The 16,274-nt window shown below is 43.0% G+C and overlaps 1 protein-coding gene across 10 annotated transcripts in view; it reads left to right on the top strand.

Annotated features, from left to right (window-relative positions):
* Positions 1 to 16,274, top strand: part of Ntrk3 (neurotrophic tyrosine kinase, receptor, type 3) — a 401,049-nt gene that overhangs the window by 303,456 nt on the left and 81,319 nt on the right. The window lies entirely within an intron of this gene.

Below are 16,274 nucleotides of genomic sequence, written 5' to 3'. Positions count from 1 at the left end.
CAACTCTAATCTTTGTCTCTGTAACTCCTTCCATGGGTGTTTTGTTCCCAAATTTGAGAAGAGTCAAAGTGTCCACACTTTGGTCTTCATTCTTCTCGAATTTCATGTGCTTTACAAATTATATCTTATATCTCAGGTATTCTAAGTTTCTGGGCTAGTATCCACTTATCAGTGAGTACATATCATGTGAGTTCTTTTGTGATTGTGTTACCTCACTCAGGATGATGCCCTCCAGGTCCATCCATTTGCCTAGGAATTTCATAAATTCATTCTTTAATAGCTGAGTAGTACTCCATGTGTAAATGTACCACATTTTCTCTATCCATTCCTCTGTTGAGGGGCATCTGGGCTCTTTCCAGCTTCTGGCTATTACAAATAATGCTGCTATGAACATAGTGGATCGTGTGTCCTTCTTACCAGTTGGAACATCTTCTGGATATATGCCCAGGAGAGGCATTGCCGGATCCTCCAGTAGTACTATGTCCAATTTTCTGAGGAACTGCCAGACTGATTTCCAGAGTGGTTGTACCAGCTTGCAATCCCACCAACAATGGAAGAGTGTTCCTCTTTCTCCACATCCTGGCCAGCATCTGCTGTCACATGAAGTTTTGATCTTAGCCATTCTGACTGGTGTGAGGTGAATCTCAGGGTTGTTTTGATTTGCATTTCCCTGATGATTAAGGATGTTGAACTTTTTTTCAGGTGCTTCTCTGCCATTCTGTATTCCTCAGGTGAGAATTCTTTGTTCAGCTCTGAGCCCCATTTTTTAATGGGGTTATTTGATTTTCTGGAGTCCACCTTCTTGAGTTCTTTATATATATTGGATATTAGTCCCCTATCTGATTTAGGATAGGTAAAGATCCTTTTCCAATCTGTTGGTGGCCTTTTTGTCTTATTGGCAGTGTCTTTTGCCTTACAGAAGCTTTGCAATTTTATGAGGTCCCATTTGTCAATTCTAGATCTTACAGCACAAGCCATTGCTGTTCTATTCAGGAATTTTCCCCCGTGCCCATATCTTCGAGGCTTTTCCCCACTTTCTCCTCTATAAGTTTCACTGTTTCTTGTTTTATGTGGAGTTCCTTGATCTACTTAGATTTGACCTCAGTACAAGGAGATAGACATGGGTCAGTTCACATTCTTCTACATGTTAACCGCCAGTTGTACCAGCACCATTTGTTAAAAATGCTGTCTTTCTTCCACTTGATGGTTTTAGCTCCCTTGTCAAAGATCAAGTGACCATAGGTGTGTGGGTTCATTTCTGTATCTTTAATTCTATTCCATTGGTCTACTTGTCTGTCGCTATACAAGTACTATGCAGTTTTATCACAATTGCTCTGTAGTACAGCTTTAGGTCAGGCATGGCGATTCCACCAGAGGTTCTTTTATCTTTGAGAAGAGTTTTTGCTATCCTAGGCATTTTGTTATTCCAGATGAATTTGCAGATTGCCTTTTCTAATTCGTTGAATAATTGAGTTGGAATTTTAATGGGGATTGCATTGAATCTGTAGATTGCTTTTGGCAAGATAGCCATTTTTCCTATATTGATCCTGCCAATCCATGAACATGAGAGATCTTTCATCTTCTGAAATCTTTTAATTTCTTCAGAGACTGGAAGTTCTTATCATACAGATCTTTCACTTCCTTAGTTAGAGTCATGCCAAGGTATTTTATATTATTTGTGATTATTGTGACGGGAGTTGTTTCCCTGATTTCTTTCTCAGCCTGTTTATCCTTTGTGTACAGAAAGGCCATTGACTTCTTTGAGGTAATTTTATATCCAGCTACTTCACTGAAGCTGTTTATCAGGTTTAGGAGTTCACTGGTGGAATTTTTAGGGTCACTTATATATACTATCATATCATCTGCAAAAAGTGATATTTTGACTTCTTCCTTTCCAATTTGAATCCCCTTGATCTCCTTTTGTTGTCGAATTGCTCTGGCTAATACTTCAAGTACAATGTTGAATAGGTAGCGAGAAAATGGGCAGTTGTATCTAGTCCCTGATTTTAGTGGGATTGCTTCCAGCTTCCCACCATTTACTTTTATGTTGGCTACTGGTTTGCTGTAGATTGCTTTTATCAGGTTTAGTTATGGGCCGTGGATTCCTGATCTTTCCAAGACTTTTATCATGAATGGGTTTTGGATTTTGTTAAATGCTTTCTCAGCATCTAATGAGATGATCATGTGGTTTTTGTCTTTGAGTTTGTTTATATATTGGATTACGTTGATGCATTTCCATATATTAAACCATCCCTGCATCCCTGGAATGAAACCTACTTGGTCAGGATGGATGATTGTTTTGATGTGTTCTTGGATTCGGTTAGCAAGAATTTTATTGAGTATTTTGCATCGATATTCATAAGGGAAATTGGTCTGAAATTCTCTATCTTTGTTGGGTCTTTCTGTGGTTTAGGTATTAGAGTAATTTTGGCTTCATAGAATGAATTGGGTAGAGTACCTCTGCTTCCATTTTGTGGAATAGTTTGTGAAGAACTGGAAATAGATCTTCTTTGAAGGTCTGATAGAACTCTGCACTAAACCCATCTGGTCCTGTTTTTTTTTTTTTTTTTTTTTTGGTTGGGAGAATATTAATGACTGCTTCTATTCTTCTATTTCTTTAGGGGATATAGGACTGTTTAGATCATTAACCTGATACTGATTTAACTTTGTTACCTGGTATCTGTCTAGAAATTTGTCCATTTCATCCAGGTTTTCCAGTTTTGTTGAGTATAGCCTTTTGTAGAAGGATCTGATGGTGTTTTGGATTTCTTCAGGATCTGTTGTTATGTTTCCATTTTCATTTCTGATTTTGTTAATTAGGATGCTTTCCCTGTGCCCTCTAGTGAGTCTAGCTAAGGGTTTATCTATCTTGTTGATTTTTTCAAAGAACCAGCTCCTAGTTTGGTTAACTCTTTGAATAGTTCTTCTTGTTTCCACTTGGTTGATTTTGCCTCTGAGTTTGATTATTTCCTACCATCTACTCCTCTTGGGCGAATTTCCTTCCTTTTGTTCTAGAGCTTTTAGTTGTCAAGCTGCTGGTGTGTGCTCTCTCTAGTTTCTTTTTGGAGGCACTCAGAGCTATGAGTTTTCTTCTTAGAAATGCTTTCATTGTGTCCCATAAGATTGGGTATGTTGTGGCTTCATTTTCATTAAACTCTAAAAAGTCTTTTATTTCTTTCTTTATCCCTTCCTTGACCAAGGTATCATTGAGAAGAGTGTTGTTCAGTTTCCACGTGAATGTTGGCTTTCTATTATTTATGTTGTTATTGAAGATCAGCCTTAGTCCATGGTGATCTGATAGGATGCATGGGACAATTTCAATATTTTTGTATCTGTTGAGACCTGTTCTGTTGCAAATTATATGGTCAATTTTGGAGAAGGTCCCGTGCGGTGCTGAGAAGAAGGTATATCCTTTTGTTTTAGGATAAAATGTTCTGTAGATATCTGTTAAATCCATTTGTTTCATAACTTCAGTTAGTTTCACTGTGTCCCTGTTTAGTTTCTGTTTCCATGTTCTGGCCATTGATGAAAGTGGTGTGTTGAAGTCTCCCACTACTATTGTATGAGGTGCAATGTGTGCTTTGAGCTTTACTAAAGTGTCTTTAATGAATGTGGCTGCCCTTGCATTTGGAGCATAGATATTCAGAATTGAGAGTTCCTCTTGGAGGATTTTACCTTTGATGTTTATGAAGTGTCCCTCCTTGTCTTTTTTGATAACTTTGTATTGGAATTCAATTTTATTAGATATTAGAATGACTACTCCAGCTTGGTTCTTCAGACCATTTGCTTGGAAAATTGTTTTCCAGCCTTTTATTCTGAGGTAGTGTCTGTCTTTTTCCCTGAGATGGGTTTCCTGTAAGCAGCAAAATGTTGGGTCCTGTTTGTGTAGCCAGTCTGTTAGTCTATGTCTTTTCATTGGGGGAATTGAGTCCATAGATATTAAGAGATATTAAGGAAAAGTAATTGCTGCTTCCTATTATTTTTGTTGTTAGAGTTGGCATTCTGTTCTTGTGGCTGTCTTCTTTTAGGTTTGTTGAAGGATTACTTTCTTGCTTTTTCTAGGACGTAGTTTCCTTCCTTGTATTTTTTTTCTGTTATTATCCTTTGAAGGGTTGGATTCCTGGAAAGATAATGTGTGACTTTGGTTTTGTCGTGGAATACTTTGGTTTCTCCATCTATGGTATTGAAAGTTTGGCTGGGTATAGTAGCCTTGGCTGCCATTTGTGTTCTCTTAGTGTCTGTATAACATCTGTCCAGGCTCTTCTGGCTTTCATAGTCTCTGGTGAAAAATCTGGTGTAATTCTGATAGGCCTGCCTTTATATGTTTCTTGACCTTTTTCCCTTACTGCTTTTAATATTCCATCTTTATTTAGTGCATTTGTTGTTCTGATTATTATGTGTTGGGAGGAATTTCTTTTCTGGTCCAGTCTATTTAGAGTTCTGCAGGCTTCTTGTACATGGGCATCTCTTTCTTTAGGTTTGGGAAGTTTTCTTCTATAATTTTGTTGAAGATATTTGCTGGCCCTTTTAGTTGAAAATCTTCATTCTCATCTACTCCTATTATCCATAGGTTTGGTCTTCTCATTGTGTCCTGGATTTCCTGGATGCTTTGAGTTAGGATCTTTTTGTATTTTGCATTTTCTTTGATTGTTGTGCCCATGTTCTCTATGGAATCTTCTGCACCTGACATTCTCTCTTCCATCTCTTGTATTCTGTTGCTGATGCTCACATCTATGGTTCCAGATTTCTTTCCTAGGGTTTCTATGTCCAGCGTTGCCTCACTTTGGGTTTTCATTATTGTGTCTACTTCCCTTTTTAGGTCTAGTATGGTTTTCTTCATTTCCATCACCTGTTTGGATGTGTTTTCCTGTTTTTCTTTAAGGACTTCTACCTGTTTGGTTGTGTTTTCCTGTTTTTCTTTAAGGACTTGTAACTCTTTAGCAGTGTTCTCCTGTATTTCTTTAAGTGAGTTATTAAAGTCCTTCTTGATGTCCTCTACCATCATCATGAGATATGCTTTTAAATCCGGATCTAGCTTTTCGGGTGTGTTGGGGTGTCCAGGACTGGGCGAGGTGGGAATGCTGTGTTCTGATGATGGTGAGTGGTCTTGGTTTCTGTTAGTAAGATTCTTACCTTTGCCTTTCTCCATCTGGTAATCTCTGGAGTTAGCTGTTATAGTTGTCTCTGGTTAGAGCTTGTTCCTTTCGTGATTCTGTTAGCCTCTATCAGCAGACCTGGGAGACTAGTTCTCTCCTCTGAATTTCAGTGGTCAGAGCAGTCTCTGCAGGCAAGCTATCCTCTTACATGGAAGGTGCACAGATATCTGGTGTTCGGACCTGCCTCCTGGTAGAAGATGAAGGCCCGAAACAGGGTCTGTCCCAGAAGCTGTTAGCTTCTGTAGTCCACACTCTCACCTGCACAGTCTAGTCTCAGAGGAATCTGGGAACCAAGATGGTGTCCCCAGGTGCTCCAGCAAAGCCCTCCTTGGTGGGGTGGACACCTTTCCTCTGGCAGGTAAGGTGCCCAGATGTCTGGAGCCCGAAACAGGGTCTGCCTCAGAAGCTGTCCTGTAGGGACCTCGGGGGTGTCCGCTGACTCCGCACCCAGGTGACCTAAGGCTAGCACCGACGAGAAGGGATTTGTGACCTTGGTCAGGAAGCTTTTCTCCTTCCCTAATGCTGTCTCAGGTCCCACGTAATTGGATTGGAACAGAAGTTGTGTTCCACTCATCAGTGGTCCTAAGATCACATGGAGAGTCCTCTAGGGGACCTTGGGGGTGTCCTCCATCTCCGCACCCAAGGTGACCCGGTGCTAGTGCTGACAGGAAGGGATCGAATTGAAGCTCATCTTGGTTGAGGCTTCTCTAGTTAAACAGCAAAGATGTTTGGAGTTTCTTCGTCTCAGCTGCCCTCGAATTGACCTTATACAAGGGAAGGAAACTAGATAGACATAGGTCACCAACACCTCATTTTTTGTTATAAATAGACATTTTGGAGATGGTAGAAGGATCTTTTCAAGAACAAAGAAAATCAAGAGATGCATCAGGAGGAAAGTGCCATATTGGGGGAATGAGTGGATGTTTGTAGCTAGAAGTGAGGGTGAGATCCCCAGATGAAAAACTCTATGGGTCACCAGTCACCAGGAATGACTAGTCTTTGTACCTATACACCTATTCTTTCATTGTGTAAGGTACAATAAGAAAGTGGTTTAGGGATTTGGGGTTCAGATTATCTGAGTTTTGAAAGTAGCAATTAAAAATTGTGCCATATGGGTATGGTGGCAATCAGCTTCGATCTCAGATGTCAGTTCAGATAAGTGGAATCAGGGGGAGCTTGTCTTCCATAGCAGCCTGGACTACAAAGGAGGCTAGAACCCCCAAAACCTGAAGTGATTTTAAAATTTAAATTAAAAATAAAGACTAGCTCAAAGGAGTTGATGCTATAGGGTAAACTCTGTCGGGCACAACTGGACTTCCACAGTGTGAACACTTCTTTTTTTAAATATTGTTTAATGATACCTGAACTTTGTGTAGTAGTAGAAAGTCATGTTATTATTATTATTACTTCTATCTTCTAGGATAGGGGATTGAGACTTGGAGAGATGTCATCATCAGGGAGGACTATTAAAATTCCAGGCAGAGGGGAGGTGGGAAGACCAAACTGGTCTTCTATTTTCTCACTCAATACGTTTCAGTTGCACTACTGTGTACACACAATCTCATTAACCTCTCACAGAAATTCATTGAGATGGGGATTGGCTTAATGTTGCCCATGAAGAGATCCAGGCTGAAGACTGGTTTTAGTGAACTCATTGTCTAGTGCATTTCTACCCAATGCTACCCCATCAAAGACAGGTTCTCCCCCACTTTCTTTACTCTAAGACAATGTTCATCCCTGTTCCTTTTCCATTTTTATGCTTATGTTCTGCCTTGGGATATATTGCTGCCTATATACATAGGCCTCATATCATCATTTCATTTCCTTCCTATGAAAGACCCCATTTCTTCCCAGATGCAAGGGTATTAATAGCTATCAAATGCAATGGTAAATCCCATGAATAGATGCTGTGGTCCTCTGGCTTGACCACCGCAGTATTTCTTATTTGATTTCTTACAAATCAAGGCTTCAGGTGCCCACTTAGTTTAGATCTTTGCTAAGAAATCTAAAGCAGGAAGGAATGACTACAAAATGACTTTGCCTTGTGATTGCATGCGAGAACTCTGCCTCCCGGGAAAGACTTTGGGGGTCGAGTTTGCTGCCTTAGAAGCAGGGAAAGCTGATGCAGCATCTGCTGGAGCAAAGGAGTACCTGGAGCGATGACAGGGTGGCATTCACCTCTTGTATGGGTGTTCTAAATGAGAGCTTGACATTTCATTGGAAAAGATCTCTCCAGGCTAGGACAGGGGAGGATAGAAGGGGCTGAATAAGTTGTTGAAGGAATAGATTCCTAGCTAGAGCCTGAGATCCATCTTTCAGCACCTAGCTTCTTGATTCCAGATGGCTTTCCCTGGGGACTTCCTCTGCTCTTCACTCTTGGCTCTAGCAGCCACTGCTTAATGAGAGCCAGAGGCGTTCTCACCACAAGAAGGGTCAGCACGCCACACAGACAAGGAAGTGGGCATGAATGGACAGGTGTGGTGTAGTTATGGAGGTGATGGCAGGAGCTACACAGTCTCAGTGGATAGCTGTACTCACATCAGTACAGTTCAGAGGATAGATAGCACCTGGGAGCAGGGACACATCTGAACTTCAGCTTCCCTTGCTGAACTTGTGTCAGGAGACGTGAGCTGGAATTTGCCCCAGAACAGACAGTCCTTTCTCTGATCCTCTGTCTTCACTGAGCCCAGAAACAGCAGGGTGTCTTGTGTATTTATTCATCTTGGTTAGAACACATTGTCTTTGTGTCCTATGCTACCACCTCTAGTTTCTGGGTATGCATGTGCCCTGGGGCATGACCTATGTTCCCTGCTTCTCAGCAGAGCAGACCACAGAGGCTCTTTGTTTGGAAGTCTGAGGTGTCAGATATAAAGGGTTCAGATGTGATGCTCACACCTGTCCTGGTTCAACAAAATCTTTATTCTTCAGGCATGTCTTGGAGTCAGGACATAAATATGTCTGCTCTTCGGGGCTTGCTGGATCCCTTCCCATCCCCATTCATTCCTTTTAACTACTCCCCCAACTTCCCTTCTTTGTTTCTCTTTGTAGTGTTCTCTCTGCTTACATCCATGCTTCAGATGGGACTTTAATTTATTCATTTGCTCATCAATTATTTAGTGAGTTTCTTGTGTATATTGGGCACTGTGCTAGGCTTAACTGATGGCCTCCAGGAACATTTGACAGTGGTCTTTTGACTTGAATGCTTTAGGGATGCTTTGCAAAAGCATATGACTACAAAGTTGTGAGAGAAGCCCAGACCTATGGAATGAAGACAGCAGGAAGGCTGACAGCAGGAAGATCTGAGTGCTTAAATAAACAGGACTGAGGATATTACCTTTGTTACCTTCGGGTAGCAACAACAATGAACAGCACTGGGGTTCAATAGCACCATAATCCTTCCTATATAACTGGTATCTCATTTGGTTAGTCATTTTAAAGAGTCCCCAGAGTTCTCCTTTTACTTTACAGCTTCAGAAGTATGTTCTACAAAGGTCCTTGCTATTGCTTCAGGTGATCTTACTCTGAGAGTGGAAACCATCCAGGGACTGTCTTGTAAAAGTTGATATTTGAACAGTTCTCCATGCTATGACCCCATGACTATCCATGAGAAGGTGGCTAGGTTAGTTGCAGACCATAGCATAAAGCCTGCCATTAGCCAGAGAGATGCTCATATATAAGACCACATAGAACAACTGAAGATTCTTGGAGAGACAAAACCAGAGGGCTAGAAGAAGTGTGGGGGCAGCAGAAGTACCTTCCATGGTAAGGACAAAGGTCTTGCCTTTCTGGCAGAATGTTGCCTCTCCATGACTTAGTGCTGGACCTCTTTTTTCTGCCACTTCAAAAACTCACAGTTGGAGCTCTGAGAAAGTTATTCTTTTCTGCTTAAGGACATTCCATTTCATGTGTAATTAAATGTGTGGTATTGAATTAATGTTTTCTTCTGAGCCTTTTTTGGCAGCCTGAGACCCTAGGGTCTGGTTAGTGCAAAGAAAACACACACTTCTCAGGGATACTCCCTTCCTCTCCCTCTTTCTTTGTCCCCTCTCTCCTGTCAAGAACCTCCCAAGCCCTTCAAGTGCATAGCAGCCCTATGCTGTGGCACATCCTGGCTAATGGCAGACTTTATGCTATGGTTTGCAATGAACCTAGTCACCTCTTCTGGACAGTCATGGGATCATAGGATGAAGAACTGTTCAAATAATAATTTTTACAAGGCAGTCCCTAGATGGTTTTCACTCTCAGAGTAAGATCCCCTGGAACATCTGCTCCTCAGTGGATCTCTGAATTTGGGACTTTAGTGCAGTTCTCTTGAGACATGTTCAGGTTATGGCAACAGCGCTGGCAGAGACAGGGTCTCTGTGCCTTCATGGACACCATTGTTCTTTTCTATGTAGGGATGCCAACTCAGGGCTCAGGGCTTCTCTGTGGAGGTGAGGGGAACCTGGCAAGGCTGAAGAATGGCAACTGTCTGCTCACACATTTTGCCCTTTCTATGGTTTGTTATCTCTGGTTTCAGTTGCAGTCTAAAAGTATGAATATTTGTCTTGCCTCTCTTAATATACCACACTGGCTAACTCTTATCACTGTTTGTTATTCTAATTATTATGTCATTAGGGTTGTCAATCTCTTGTTCTGTCTAGTGTATGGATTAGACTTTCCCACAGCTGTGTTTGTACAGGAAAAAGCCAGCTTCACCATTCTGCAGGGGCTCTTGCAATTTATTCTTTGCGGAAAGGGGGCAGTACTGTACCAGACTTTGCAGTTTAACAGACCACCTCTGATAGCTAAGGGGTCTTGGGCAAGCCTCAGCTCCCTCTTCTGGAGTACCAGAAGAGCAACAGGCTGTATTTCACTTTAGAGAGAGCTTGATAAAGATGAATGTGAAGGAACATGCAAGTGCTTACTTAGTCTGCCTTGGATAGGCACTCAATCAATGGAAGTTATTTTTATTATTAATAAGGGAATAAGGAATATCTCAAAGTTAAAAGAGGCAAGCACAGAGTAAAAAAAGGGTCCATGAGACAAATATCCAATGACTCCAGGAGCCAGTTGGGAATTGAGTATTAAAATGAACCAACCTTTGTGGCTGCCCTGGGACTGGGAGCTGTTTCTGAGCCTCTTATCAGAGGTAGATGGTGAATATGTTTCTGAGAACAACAATCAGCTTCACCTAAGGTCCTCTGCATGCGAACTGAGGCGCATGCTCATTTTAGGGGACCAAGTTTGTAACTTTACTTGCAGTGGTCAGAATCACCATAATTTAGATTTGCTGATCCTGGGGTTCTGGTATATCTCTACGGATAAATACCCATCTTGAGGAGGTGGCTGTCACTGATTTTTGATGTCTTTATTCCGTTGTCTGACCAACCTCCTCCCATATACTATTTTTGACTCCGATAGAGAGGAAGCTAAATGTTGTGGTGGCAGACTGAGGCAGACTGAGGCAGACTGGTGGTGACCCTGAGCAACCTCAGGCCATTTTCTTTTCAGAGACCATTATCATCCTTCCTTCAATTTCTTCCCAAGCCACTGCTTTGTTTGCACATAGGCTAAGCTTTTAGGATGCAGATCTTACAGAGAGAGACAGAAGCACACTTGTCAAATGCCAACTTTAGTTCATATGCTTTCTACTAACTCCATCACCTAAATAAACTTTTTATATGTGCCCATGTATGTGCATATATATGGAGACTGAAAAATCAACATTTGGTGCCATTCTTCAGGTGCCATCCATCTTTGGAGACAATTTCTCATTGGCTTGCAACTCCCTGGTTAGGTTACACTGGCTGGCTAGTAAACCTCAGGGTTTACCTGCCTCAGTCTCTCCAGCACTGGGGAGCCCAAGTGTGACCTGGCACCATCAGCTTTCCTCAGGTAAGTTCTGGGGATGGAGCTTAGGCCTGGGGCTTGTGAGGTAATCATTTTAATGACGGAGCAATCTCACCAGGCCTATAATCTAAAATTTTAAGTCACTTTTCTTAATTGTTCTGCCAAGTTACTATCCATGGGCCAATTTACCAATCAGGATCTCGAGGCTTGGAGAGAGAAGACAACTAGGAAATGTCAGAGCCAGGATTCCAATACAAACCTATTTATCTGCTTGTTTTTATCTAAAATCGTTTCTCTTTGAGTAGTATGATAATTTTAGTGGATTTTGATCATTCTTCATCCCTGGGCTCCAGAGTGAAGCAGTTTCTGGCTCCCCTTTCTTTGTGAACAAAGAGGGACATTGATGTCAGTCTCTGTGGGTCCAGCCACATCTGATCATCCAGAGTCAGAAGCTGCGTGAGTTGCAGTAGGAGTTTCAGAAATGTCTCTCTCAATATTGTCAGCTCCCAGCCTCAGATGAGGAAGCTCAGGAAAACAGATAGAGACAATCAACAAACCCAGCCAACCCACTGGCCTCTCAGGGAACTGAATGCTTGAGGCCCAGTTTGCTGTAGATCTATAAGACCCTGCTCTAGTGAATCCTACACATGTGGAACTGTGACTTGGTTTCGAGCTGCAGAGGGAGGATTCTGCAGGGAGTAACTGAAACTCGGGGTTCATTTGTGTTGGATTAATCATTTGTCTTGTGGGAACCAGAGGATCTCCAGGTGGCCTCTTCTGGTGAAATCCCATCAGGAGCTCTCTGGAGAAGAGGAATTTGAGATGAACTATGGCAGAAAGTTCTAGTAACCCTTTTCATTTCCTCAGACCCCTTTCCATTAAATAGCACCCCTTCTCTCTCAGCAGCCCTTTCTCGATGGACTTAGGACACTCCCCCTGTTCTCCACCTACACATTTCCCCTTTCTCCTCCTCTCCTTCCAACATTCCAAACCCTGAACTTCCCAACATAGATGCTTCCCGCCAGTCCAGCCAGCCATGCAGTAAGGAGACTGATCAATACTCTTTTCTCTTAGGAGAAGTCAGCATCTTTTGGCTTGTGGGTTGGTTGGATGGCTTCAGCTGTAACAGCTCTGAACTTCATGACAGGAATTAAAATTAAGCAAAGAAGGGGCTCAAGTAGACATATGGACATAAAAAATGAAACAGTTCACTCTAAGCCAGTCCTTCAGGGTTCCTCAATTCCATATTCTCAGAGCTTGGTAGGTTCTGAAAGGCCTCTTGGGGGAGGCTCCTGCTCCTGCTCCTGCTGCTGCTCCTGCTCCTGCTCCTGCTCCTGCTGCTGCTGCTCCTGCTGCTGCTATTGCTGTTCTTTCAAATGGAACAATACTGTAAAAGAATCCCAGGATGACTAGTGCAGGAGAATTAGGGATAGTTAATATTTGGACAGGACCATTTTGGTGACTATAGATGAAGGAGCAAGAAAGGAAGGGCTGTTTGATGGAGAGCAAAAGACACAGGCTTGGGAATCCCCACAAGAAATGGCTTTTCTTGGCTGGGGTTTGTCCCCGGCTAATAAAGGGTATCACAAGCCTTCATTTTATTCATGAAAGTAGCCCAGAGACTTGAGCCCTTATGGGAATTGAGGGCTGCACACCTCATCGGACTGGCCACATGCACATTCCCTTTGCTTTACTTTTCTGTTGGAGAGTTCAGGAAAAGCAGCAGCTGAGATTGCGTTTTGGAGTCCAGCCTCCTTGCTACATGGACGTGTCCACATGGAAGGGATTTATGTCATGCATTTGGCCTCTATTCAGTGTTTTTCTGCCAAAGTTCCTCAATCACCTTGTGGGGATTCTTGTCACCACAGTTGGGATTTCATTGTTTACTGTAGGAGGACTTTGGGTGGGATGAAGTCTGCTTTTATTTCTGGCTCCTTCTACATTTCCTGGCTCTTACCACTGGACCAGGGATAAACATATGTATTGATCTTAAACTAAACGCCCTATACTGAGAAGACAAGAGGATGAGACGAGGAGACTTTATTCTGAGCCATTGGGTATTTCCATGTCCCTAAAAATGATTCATTTGTATGTTTAGGCAAAACACTTTGGCTCTAGCTTGCCTTCCTCATGTTCCTGGGAAGAGAAGGAAAGTGATTTCTCACACTGTGCTCACCTGTCTCCTGCATGGCTCAAAGCCTGCAGATTCCATGCTCACACAGCAGCAGGAAGTGTGTAGAAGATGCCAGGCTCTCAACACCGAGATGGGTGGAGAGCCATTCCTGTCTGAAATGTCCCACTTGGAGCCTCAGAATCTTTCAAAGCCCTGGACTTTTGCTGCCTAGGGAGGGAGGGGGGGAAAGGACTCTGACATGACCCAGGCATGGCAGCTGCATAGAGGACTCCAGCTCTCTCTAAAGCTCCTCAAGTCATTTTGCACTGACTGATTCTGAGACTGGGAAGTCCTGAGGAAAGGTAGCTCTGAGCTGGGCTTAGGGACCAGTGGAAATTTGTATTGTTTCTTTGCTCTGTGCAGAGGTTTCTAGAACACAAGAAAGCCAGAGAGGCTTGATCTCTAGGGCATAGAGGGCCACTTCAGTCTCTTTAAACAGTTGACTCAGCTTAAGCCATATAGATTGCAAGGGCAAGAGGGGCTTAGAAATAAATCCAAGACCCGTGACCTTCTCCTGGTTTGCTGGGGATGAGGTATGAGTTACCTGTTGGTAGTCTTGGTACTATCTAAGTCCAACCTGTAGAGGCAGCTGTGGTATCAGCTAGCTAACTCCTCATTTCCCAAAATATCCTGCTCCAGTGGTACCCAAAGTGTGCCTCCTTGATTGACAATGTCAGCATCACTTGAGAACTTAGAGATGCCTATTCTCAAGCCTCAAGATGGACTCACTGACTGGTACTCTCTGCGTTAGGAGCCCAGCAATCTGTTTTTAACAAACTCTCTGGGTGATTTTGAGTGTACTGCTCATTGGCCAATCAGAAAGAGGGTGGGACTGGGGTCTGAGGCAGAGTCAGCTTTTTCTCAGGTGACTGGCTTCTCTGGCTATCTTTGAATTTTAGATTTCATGCTGATCTCAGCACCTGGGGGAGGCTTGGCTTGGCTTTCCTTTCCTTTCACCTTCTTTTAAAATAATATCAGTCATGAGGCAAATGATATTTTACTATATTTACAATTTGGAATAAATTTATTGCATTACTTTCCTGGGGAGAGGTGGACCAACTAACATATGTTCACCCAAGATAGGGTACTGATAACATATCAAGGCCAGCTTGGCAAACAAGTGAATATTAGAGTGACAGAAATATGAGTCACCAAAAATTCCTCCCTCAGCACGGGTCAGAAGCTGTGTGAGTGGAGTTCTATCTCAGCCTACTGCATGTTATACATGTTAGCACCTTTCAAGGGCAGCAGGACCTGGAAGGATGACATGTGGCTAGGATGGGAGCGTGGAGGAGAGATGGGCTGAAATGTCAGGTGAGAGCCTGATAATGACCCCACCTCTTCTACAAGAACACAGTGATAAGGATGATCTCTCTGTCTCTCTCTGTCTCTGTCTCTGTCTCTGTCTCTCTCTCTCTCTCTCTCTCTCTCTCTGTCTCTCTCTGTCTCTCTGTCTCTCTCTCTCTGTCTCTCTCTCTGTCTCTCTCTCTGTCTCTCTCTCTCTCTCTCTCTCTCTCTGTGTGTGTGTGTGTGTGTGTGTGTGTATCTCCGAATGTCTGTTCACGTGCATGCACACATGTACACATATGAATGTGTATGTGAGGGCATGTTCATGCCACAGTGTATGTATAGAGGTCAGAGGGTGCCCTTTGTGTTGGTCCTTGCCTTCTCCTTTGTTTGAGAGCAGGCGTGTTGTTTTGCTACTGGATATGCCAGAATAACTGGCTCCCAGGCTTCCAGATATTCTCTTTCTGCCTTCAGTCTCATCATAGGAACTATAAGATTACATAAACAGCTACTGTTACTGGAGACCCGAACTCAAGTCTTTCCACTTGCACAGCAAATGCCTTACTGGGTCATCTCCTTAGCCCAATGGCCTAGTGTGGTGTGTCACTGTCACTGTGATGTCAAGATCACAAGGTCAGGATCTTCATAGAAGACAAAGTTCCACAGTACAAACATTGATAGATTTGTACACCCAGCTGTGGGATATGCCCATTTTATAGATGAGGAATCTGAGGCCTGGCTCCAGGCTAGAGAGCTATCTTACCAGACCACATCTTCACTCCCTGGCCTTGACAGGTCACTCACTTTGCAGGATCCTCATGTGTCATTACTAGCCACCTGGGAATGACTAGGCAGTGGTGAGCAGATGACTTCCCAATAGACGCCCAGACATCCCATTTTCTACCAGTGATACTTTTTAGCCTTACCCCTGAAGGCCAAAATTACACTATTCTTCAGATGCTACAAGACAAAGACAGGATTGCTGAACAAGGAAGGGCTTTGAATAGCTGAGCCATCTCTCTAGCTGAGGAAACCATTTTTATCCACGACTCATGAAGAATGCCTGCAAGGAAAAAGGAAATGGGGGCAGGTCACCCTAGACCTTGTGAGATATCGAACTCTGATAGGAAAAAATTAGCACCCAAGTCTACCAAGCCACTAGGCTCAGTTTTCAAGCCATGCCCCTCTGTCCCTGTCACATGGCTCTTCACTGTGCGGACAGTCTGCCACGGTTCTTCCACGTTCAGCTTTCACTGTTCGACAAGCTCATTTGAGAGGACCTTCTTTGCTGGCTGGGCGACATGCTTCATAATGTTGATACAGGTATTTAATGGGCCTTTGCCTCTTGAACAATTCATGTGAAGGTCGGTGAGTAACCCCCACCTCACTCCTTTCTTCACCAGACCCCTGATTGTACAGTTCCTTGGTAGCATTCTTTCCAAAGAGGTGGGAGGGCTGAGGTCACAGCTCTGCTCTCTCCTGGCAGACATGCTTTAATTAGGTTGCTAAATTAGCAAAGGCACTGGCAGCTGTTCCATTTGCACAGACCCCAGGTCTAAGGCTGTCTTTGAACTTGTCATCTGTGTTCTCATTGGTTTGCTTTCTCTCAAAGGAGCAGTGCTGGCCAGCTAGAGATTTTGTTGGCATAATTTTAGCTACCTATGAGTGTTTTCTATCATGAACAGGGTACTGTTGTGCTGTTATGTGTGTGCACACATGTCTGTGTGTAAGGATATGTACATGGTATGTGTGTATGTTTATGTATGTATGTATGCATGTATGTATGTATGTATGTATATCTGTGCATATGTGTGAGTACATGTTTG

The sequence above is a fragment of the Mus musculus genome, chromosome 7, assembly GCF_000001635.26.
Source record: "Mus musculus strain C57BL/6J chromosome 7, GRCm38.p6 C57BL/6J".
Taxonomy (NCBI): Eukaryota; Metazoa; Chordata; class Mammalia; order Rodentia; family Muridae; genus Mus; species Mus musculus.
Note: the sequence above shows the minus strand (reverse complement) of the source record. Positions and strands in the feature narration are given on the sequence as shown.